General features: G+C 39.4%; 1 long non-coding RNA gene across 2 annotated transcripts; it reads left to right on the forward strand.

Moving 5' to 3' along the window:
* The first annotated feature begins 1,492 nt into the window (after positions 1-1,492).
* LOC110499238 (uncharacterized) lies at positions 1,493-8,642 on the forward strand. 2 transcript variants are annotated; one of them, XR_002469934.3, is made up of 3 exons: positions 1,493-1,631; positions 6,675-7,008; positions 7,582-8,642. It is a non-coding gene; the product is annotated as an uncharacterized LOC110499238 (long non-coding RNA). The 2 variants fall into 2 exon arrangements; XR_002469933.3 differs by having other exon boundaries at positions 1,496-1,631; positions 6,739-7,008.
* Positions 8,643-9,772: the final 1,130 nt, after the last annotated feature.

The raw sequence follows: 9,772 nt of genomic DNA on the forward strand, positions 1-9,772 counted from the left end.
CAAACGGAGCTATTTCGCCTACAAAAATTATCTTTTTGGATAAAAGAAACATTTGCTATCTAACTGGGAGTCTCCTGAGTGAAAACATCTGAAGTTCTTCAAAGGTAAATGATTTAATTTGATTGCTTTTCTTATTTTCGTGAAAATGTTGCCTGCTGCCAGCAGAGCTAGCATAGCATTATGCCATGATTAACTTACACAAATGCTTGTCTAGCGTTGGCTGTAAAGCATATTTTGAAAATCTGAGATGACAGTGTTGTTAACAAAAGGCTAAGCTGTGTCTCAATATATTTAATTTGTGATTTTCATGAATAGGAAGATTTTCTAGGAAGATTTATGTCCGCTGCATTATGCTAATTAGTTTGAGGCTATGGTTACGCTCCCACATGCGAGTTTGAGAGTCATGAGAAGATAACAGAACTGATTTGGCAGGCGAAAACCTGAGAAAAATCCATCTAGGATGTAGGATTTTTTAAAGTTTTGTAGTTTTCTTTTCAATGCCATTAGAGTATCCATTGACTTAGGACTCAAATTGCAGTTCCTATTCCTTCCACTAGATGTCAACAGTCTTTAGAAATTGTTTCAGGCTTGTATTCTGAATAAGAGCAGTCTGAATGAATCGACCCTAAAGTGTCACAGAGCTTTTTCATGCGCGCGACCGAGAGAGTGCCTTTCTTGTTTACCTTTTATGTTGACGACTTTATTGTCCGTTTGAAATTGTATCGATTATTTAGGCTAAAAACAACCTGAGGATTGAATATATACATCGTTTGACATGTTTCTATGAACTCTAAACTGCCTCACCTGCCCTAAATGACGGGTCGCCTCTGTCTGTATGCTTTCTTCTAACAATAGAAAAACAGGGCTCACTTGAAAAATGGATGTCAATCTCTATGACTTCCCTGGTAACCATCTTCTTAATAAGAATAACAGAGCTGATATGTTGGCATTGCATTTACTAACTTTGTCCGAATAAATTATAGGGTTTCATAGTTTTGTTTTAATTGTTTCAATAAAGTGTTCTCTTTGATTAATCATTGTTTGTCTTGTAATGGAATATGATGTATAATTGAATGATCGTGATGTAATTGTTTCATTGGATTTGATTATCTTTTGCGGAGTCTGCTCTGATTAAATGTCCTTCTGGAACTGCTTGGTCGAGATGGTTACGAAGGAGAAAAACGTGTGATTTTATAAACAGACATTAATGTAATTGTGCTCCAGTAAAATGTATTCATTTGCAAGATAATAGGCCTACTTTCATTTCAGTGACTTCTTCATTGTGTCAAAAAGAACCAGAAAAAATATTCATGATGACAAACTCAAAGACTCACTTTAACACCAAAACATGCTGTCACCCTGGATTGTTCTACGGAGTATTTTCTGTTCAATAGTGTTCAGTCAATGCAGGAGCAAAATAATAAAGATAGTTCTCTGACGCAAATGGTGTCAGGCGGTAACATTTAGTCAAACAGGTAAAACCCGATCACACAACTGTCTTGTGAATGTGAGTCAGACACACACACACACACACACACACTGCTGTTACTCTCCAGTTTCCTTATACACTGTCCAAGCTCCAACAAGGATAGAACACACTGAAGAGAGAAGAGGATTTCAAAACCAAGAAGGTAAGAACATTACACCTTTTTCTCTCTTCTGTCTCTTCTCTCTCTCTTTCTTTCTCCCATGTCTCATACACTACTGTAATTGAGGACTATAATGGAATTTCTTTGTTTATGATGAAAAACCAATGGGATTTAAAGAGGGAGGGAGGAGACGGAGAGGTACACTCCAAATGCCAGTGTCCCTCGCCAGATGCAAGCCATCGTGTTTGCTGTAATTGATAAGAATTGCAGAGCTCTAAACGATGGTGATGCAATGTTACTCTGGCATCAAGGTTGTCACTTAGTTTTTTTTCAATTGGTAACAATCATGGGTCAATACTGAAACCACTTTTCAAAAATCTTCACACTCTGCATTACCAACATGCATCTTGGCCAAATCTCACCTCCAAAACTTATTCAAACCACCAAAACACTTCATACATGTCTCAAAATAATCTCGTTTGACCAGAACACTGGCAACAATTCTCACTCAGAAAGCATACATTGTCACTCATAACACACTGACCTAAAAAAACACCAACAGGGAGCATTACATAAAATATGAACTTTTCTCTTTAAAGTTTGAATGATTTTTCACATAAAATCAGTATTTCATTATGGAATAAGAATAACACCTTTTCACTTTCTTGACAGTACTAAAGTATATGTAATAAGAATGAACCAGAAATGCAGCAATTTGCTTCAAACGCCATTATTATTTCTATATCTTTGCATATAGTAATTTACTATATATATTTAAAATAAAAAGTTACACAAAAACAAATTCCTGAAATTCCAGGGCTACAATAATAATAATAATAAAAACAACTATATTGTATAATCACTAATACTGTACAGTACTGTGAGGGTTCTAGTTCTCCATTTCTCTTGCATTTGGCCACAAGTTCTCATCAACATCACATCTTATTTCTTCTCTGGCAATGCATCTTGGAAAGTGTCTTCTGGAATGTCTAATCCAACCCTGGCAGTCTTCAGGAGAAGTGTCTCCACACCCTACATTCATGGTGTCCAGTAAAGACATCTGGTCATGTGGATGGTGGTCATAAACCTTCCACCTCCAAGCAGAGGGAAAACTCTTCGAAGGGGTTTAGGAAGGGGGAGTATGGAGGCAGGAATAGTACTGACATCCTGGGATGTGCAGCAAACCAGTCTGCGACTGCAACAGAGTGGTGGGATGACACATTATCCCACACAACAACGAAGGCAGGGGAGTTTATTGCCCCTCTCCAAGATAAAGCAAAGCAGTGCAACAAAAACAACAGAGTTACACATGGGATAAACAAACGTACAGTCAATAACACAATAGAAAAATCTATATACAGTGTGTGCAAATGAGGTAAGATTAGGGAGGTAAAGGCAATAGAGGCGAAATCAATACAATTTAGCATTAACACTGGAGTGATAGATGTGCAGATGATGATGTGCAAGTAGAGATACTGGGGTGCAAAAGAGCAAAAAATATATATATATATTACAATATGAGGATGAGGTAGTTGGGTGTGCTATTTACAGATGGGCTGTGTACAGTTGCAGCAATCGGTAAGCTGCTCTGACAGCTGATGCTTAAAGCAAGAGAGGGAGATATAAGTATCCAGCTTCAGTGATTTTTGCAATTAGTTCCAGTCATTGGCAGCAGAGAACTGGAAGGAAAGGCGGCCAAGGGAGGTATTGGCTTTGGGGATGATGATTGAAATATACATGCTGGAGCTCGTGCTAATGGGTGGGTGTTGCTATGATGACCAGTGAGCTAAGATAAGGCGGGGCTTTACCTAGCAAATACTTAGATAACCTTGAGCCAGTGGGTTTGGCAACGAATATGTAGCGAGGGCCAGCCAATGAGAGCATGCAGGTTGCAGCGGTGGGTGGTGTAAGGGGCTTTGGTGACAAAACGGATGGCACTGTGATAGACTGCATCCAGTTTGCTGAGTAGAGTGTTGGAGGCAATTTTGTAAATTACATCCCCGAAGTCAAGGGATAGTCAGTTTTACGAGGGTATGTTTGGCAGCATGAGTGAAGGACGCTTTGTTGAGAAATAGGAAACCGATTCTAGATTTAATTTTGGATTGGAGATGCTTAATATGAGTCTGGAAGGAGAGTTTACAGTCTAACCAGACACCTAGGTATTTGTAGTTGTCCACATATTCTAAGTCAGAACCGTCCAGAGTAGTGATGCTTGTCGGTCGGGCAGCAATCGGTTGAAGAACATGCATTTAGTTTTACTAGCATTTAAAAGCAGTTGGAGGCCACGGAAGGAGTGTTTTATGGCATTGGAGCTCATTTGGAGGTTAGTTAACACCGTGTCAAAAGAAGGGCCAGATGTATACAGAATGGTATTGTCTGCATAGAGGTGGATCAGAGAATCACCAGCAGCAAGAGTGACATCATTGATGTATAAAGAGAAGAGAGTCGGCCCGAGAATTGAACCCTGTGGCCCGCCAAAAGAGACTGCCAGAGGTCTGGAAAACCGGCCCTCCGATTTGACACACTGAACTCTATCTGAGAAGTAGTTGGTGAACCAGGCGAGGCAGTCATTTAAGAAACCAAGGCTGTTGAGTCTGCCGATAAGAATGCAGTGATTGACAGAGTCAAAAGCCTTGGCCAGGTCGATGAAGACGGCTGCACAGTACTGTCTTTTATCGATGGCAATTATGTTACCATTTAGGACCTTGAGCGTGGCTGAGGTATACCTGTGACCAGCTCGGAAACCAGATTGCATAGTGGAGAAGGTACAGTTGGATTCAAAATGGTCAGTGATCTGTTTGTTAACTTGGCTTTCGAAGATTTTAGAACAGTAGGGCAGGATGGATATAGGTCTATAAGTGTTTGGGTCTAGAGTGTCTCCCCCTTTGAAGAGGGGGATGACCGTGGCTGCTTTCCAATCTTTGGGAATCTCAGACGATATGAAAGAGAGGTTGAACAGGCTAGTAATAGGGGTTATTTGGTCACAATCCCTGGTTTGGTTATTGAACAGATATCTTACCTGGACATATTGATACTAGAGTTCTTTCACACGTTCACCGTTTCTCTCAAAGAGTACACTGTACAACTGCATCATCCTTATTTTATGTTTCTCTAGGACTCTGGCAATTGTTGTTGTGCTCACCATATTCACATTCCCAGAAGTGCTATCTGTCAGCATTCTGTCCCATATTTCCTGCAATTTTATTGGATTATTGCCAATTACCATGTCAACAATGGCAATTTCCTGCACATCTGATAATATTGTGTCTCTCCCTCCTGTGGGAGGCAACCTTTGGATCCCACTGAAAAACACAAAAGAATCAATATAATTCAAAATGTCAGTACATGTAAAAATGTGAACATGCTGTATTTTACTGTAATATGTAGTTCAATTATCATTGAACGATGCACATCTCACCTTGTAATCACTTGGTTTGCCGGAAAATGTGTACTATTGATGCAACTGTTGAACCCTGCAGATTTGGTTGCACCCTTAAACCGACCTCTCTCAAAAAGAGACCATGGTTTACAACATGGTCAATAATTGTGGCCCTTGTCTCATCAGAGACCACCGCTCTTGGTCTTCCTCTCCTTTGTCCTCCACGCATTCTCCCTCTCCCTGACACTCTTCTTTCCCCACCAACCTGTCTTCCTTGATCCATGTTTCCAAACTAAATCATTCTGAAGCCGTCCTCTTTTGTCTGTTTGGTAACGAGACTAAAAACAGGACACTTGGATAGGCTTTCAGCTTAAATTGCAATCAGCTGTGTTATGAATGATTCAATATTCTGGTGGGTTTTCTAGATGTTTCAATCTGATTACTGCAGAAATGCACGACATTTTCTAACATTCTGTATTGAATGTGTTTTTAACCATTTTGGAAACAGTGTGTTAGCATTTGAAAACTTGCTGCAAATATATATTTTTTCAGGTGGTGGACTATGAATGAGAAAAGAGTTCGGAGAACCTAGTCATTGAATGCATTTTGTGTGAAAGCAATGAAAACATTTTCACAGTTTGGTCCACATACACTTCTGTTTCGCTGACTGTGTGAAGAGTTTTGACAATGTGACTTCAGTTTTGACCAATATATGTTAGCAATTGAAAAAAACTGTAATGTCTGTTAATATCAGCGGAAAGGAATTGCTTACGACAGGTAAAACAAAGAGGGTGTATTCATTAGTATTGTCAATCTGTCAAATGGATCTTGAACAATGGGACTTAAGAAGATAAGGTGTTGATGGTTGATGGCACTCTTAATTTTGGAGTTTCAGTGTGAGAGTTTTTCTTATAATCTTTTGATTAACAGATTTATAGGTAACACATTACCTTAGACCCCCTATATGCATTCCTAAAGACTTGATATATGGGATGAAACAATGTATTGTGTTAGGTGTATACATTGTATTCAACTCTGTGCAAAACCCTCCCAGTTAAAAGGTGCTGTTGTTGTTCTTCAGCGTGTTCTGTTGTCGTCACCTCCACAACCTGCTCCTCCTGTCTCATACCCTGAGACAAAGAAATGCCACCACTCACAGGAATTCCTTCCAGTGACATAATAGTTGCACATGTGGTTTAGTGACTTGGTCAGGAATGTCACTGGTGTATTAAGTATGAAAATCAGCGGTGAGAGGGAAAATGGTTGCAAAACAGTCAACTGGATGCAACGACCAGAAGTTGAGTCACACTGTATAAAACAGTGTTAGCTGCTCATTGTAAACTCATAAAAACACAAATGGCAGTGTTATGACGTGGCTCCTGTGGTCTTTCTGGAAAAGGCTCTCATTTGATCACCAGTGTGACAATGATAATTTAAGTCACCTATTGTATTTAACACAACGTCATACCCAGTAACGCTTGGAAGTCTGTCTCTTTTCAGAGAGTACGGGTAGCTCACATTCTCCATTTTATACTCCTCCTTGATATTCTGTGAGATTTCTTTCAACGTTAATATTTGACAAGAGTTAGTTAATTAACTATAGCGAATCACTAAACTTGAAAGCTCTCTTATTCCCTCTTTCTTACATTGAGTCAGTGAAATGATAAAACTCACATATCACCTCTCTACCCTTGCTCTTTCTCCAGACACCAGAAGAAAATCTACCTCTTCCATTTTGTTCAACCAGCTTTCTTTTTCCTCATCCTTCAGTGAGCCTCTGCATTCTGTTCATCATGGGAAAAGGAGTCAGTGACTTTGATTGGCAAGAGAAGCACCCAGACACCACACAGTCCCAACCAGAGAAGAGACAACCCAACACAGACTCAGACAAACACCGCTCAGGCTCTGACTCAGGAGAGAACGGCTGTAAGAAGTGCTGCATCAGGACCAGGAACTGTGTCATGAGTCCTGAGTGTGGCCGTGCACTACACATCTCCCAGGTCATCGCAATGTGTGGCATGTGCATTGGCATGTGGACATGTAAGTTCTTGTCCATTAGTGTTCTGTATTTTCTTATGATCTATGTTTTGTGTGAACCCCAGGAAGAATAGGTGCTGCTTTTTCAACAGCTAATGGGGAACCTAAGAAAAATATCAAGAAGTTTAATAAAATTAGGTTCATCTTTATTTTATCAGGATAGTCAACTCAGTAACAATTGTAAATGTATAATGTGTAGAACTGTCCATCTATTGCCCCTTCTATCCATGGTATGTTTCCCACCTTGAAACGAAGAAAGAAACCATTTATTGGGTACATGCTGTGATTTATATCTGAAAAAAGCTTGACAGACCTTGACAGACAAAAGTGAAAATGTGTTTTAAATTGTGTTATTTCTCTGAGATGAAAGTCCACCCACATGCTATTATTTATTCCATCTGAACTAAAGACAGACTACAATGTCATTCCCATCCAATGTAAAGGCAAGCTGTCTACTTTTCACTCAACTCACACCACTTAATGTCCATTACGCCACTCGTAGCAGCTATAAGAATGTGGATTCATTCTCTTACTGTTCAGAAGGTTGATTTGACATTTGTTTCTTATCTTTTACAGAGTCCAACCATCTTTTCTCAAAGGACAAACCATTTGATCTATTCTCCTAGACCACAGAGAGAGAAACACATCAATGTTTCGACATACTCTTCTTATTTCATGTATTCAAAGGAATACATTTCTCCTCTCATGTTTTCCTTGGAATCTCAACCACCATCAACACAAACAATACGGAACTGAAACAAAATGAACCTTTCATACTCTTTATTGTCCTTAGATATAATTATGTAAAGTATTGTCAGCTACTGTACATTCTCCACTGTGCAGTGTTCTGTAAACTATACATTTTCTATTTTCTCCAAATATTTCTTAGTGTTTGTCATACGGTAGTTTGGATACTATTTGGCTATTCCATTCGGTGATAAAAAAAAACACTTTCAAAAAGTGGAAATGTTTTATTCTTAACTATCACATTGGCAGTGGGAACGCTTCACATTCCACCCCAGAGTGAATATACTACATGAAAATCAAAGTAATGTAAAAGGGAACTTTACCAGCTTCTAACTGTTAGTGAATGGTGGGAAAGGCACAACAACTTGACAGTACACCTTTAATTGGAAGGAGAAGAGACAAGAAGAGGAGAAGAATAGAGAAGAGAATAGAACAAGGAGAAGAGAGGAGAGGGAGACAGGAGAGAGGGAGGGGAGAGAAGAGACAGTGGTGGCAGCGAATGTTCCTCTGCTCTACTTTCTGAAAGGATGTTATTAACAGCATTGCATCTAGTCAGAGGGGAGATCATAGTGACAGATTTAACCAAATCCCCTGACAGACTGGACAGGAGGGGAGAGACACAAAACCTACCAAGCTAGTGTTCCCCAGACAGATGTGAAAAGAGTTATATGAAAATAGTTGTATGACTCACAAACATTTCTGTGATTGAGAGTGCCAACACAAGTCTGTGATTGCAGAGCAGTAATGGTGGATTGCTTGTTGTCATAAACTTGGAAACGATGGAGGAATAGAAGTGCTTAACTACACAGCAATGTACACTGTATGTACTGTAGCTCTTACCAGTTATCAATGTATTAGATGTTGAAAAAAGAATCCCCTGTATCTGTCCACATCCATGGTGATGTAAACCTTTTTTTCTATGTGTGTCGTCATGTGACTCCCCTCTACCCTCATAGACCAAACCATCAGAGGCAGATCTATACGCACTTAAAGTGTTGAAGAACAGCATCACTGATAAGACTAAAAGACAAAAGGAACGGAGGGGAAAGGAACAACTCTTTCAGGAACAGCTCTTTCAGCCTCAGCCTCCTTAGGGGAACAAGGCCCTGCAAGGCCCACCCAATCAGATTGAGCAAAAACAAAAAAATTATACATTATTATTTTTTTTTTAAATCCCTATTTTTCCCTGATACTTGCAAACACGGGCAAAGCTTCAAAGAGAACAGCTCCTATACTCAAATATTTGCACACACACAACCTGCTGCAGAGAACAGTCCAGAGAAGACTCTGACTGGCTCCTACTACCACAGACACTCAGGTTTTTGACATTTGTGGAGGATAAGAACCACATGGAGGAGTAGGAAAGTTCCGATATGTCTCTGAGCACTTACACTGTAAAACCAAGTGTTTAGGATCTGAACACATAACTTAACACTTTTCTGTAACACTTGTCAAACGTGTTAAGGTATTGAACATTTCAATGAAAACATGTCACAGTGTTTAGATTATTAACACCAGGACATGTTTATTTGCTGTTACACTTTTTAAACACATGAAAAGGTTTAGTCAACACAAGGCGTTTAGGTTTTAAACACTAAACACTGGGGTTGTTGTTATAACACTGTAGGGTGTAAAGCCTTATTTGCATATTAGCCAGCATGCCTTTTGAGTTAATGTGCGATACCCACCCATGTATGTGTTTGTTAGTGACAGAGACATGATTGTTGCATTCAATCATTTCTAGTCCTGAAGCACTCACCAAGTAACGGCCTTGGGAAATGTATATCATTTAGAAGTAAACATTTTATGACCACATACTGTAGATTTCATAATGCCTTCAGTTATGGCCTAGTTATCCTTGACATGGTTGGCGGCAGGTAGCCTAGTGCTTCGAGCTCCCTAAACTGACAAGGTCAAATCTGTCATTCTAAACAAGGTAGTTAACCCACTGTTCCTAGGCCGTCACTTAAAATAAGATTTTTTTCTTAACTGACTTGCCTAGTTAAATAAAGCTAAAAAT

Source organism: Oncorhynchus mykiss, chromosome 20, assembly GCF_057628025.1.
Source record: "Oncorhynchus mykiss isolate SJ-2025 chromosome 20, ASM5762802v1, whole genome shotgun sequence".
In the NCBI taxonomy this organism is placed as follows: Eukaryota; Metazoa; Chordata; class Actinopteri; order Salmoniformes; family Salmonidae; genus Oncorhynchus; species Oncorhynchus mykiss.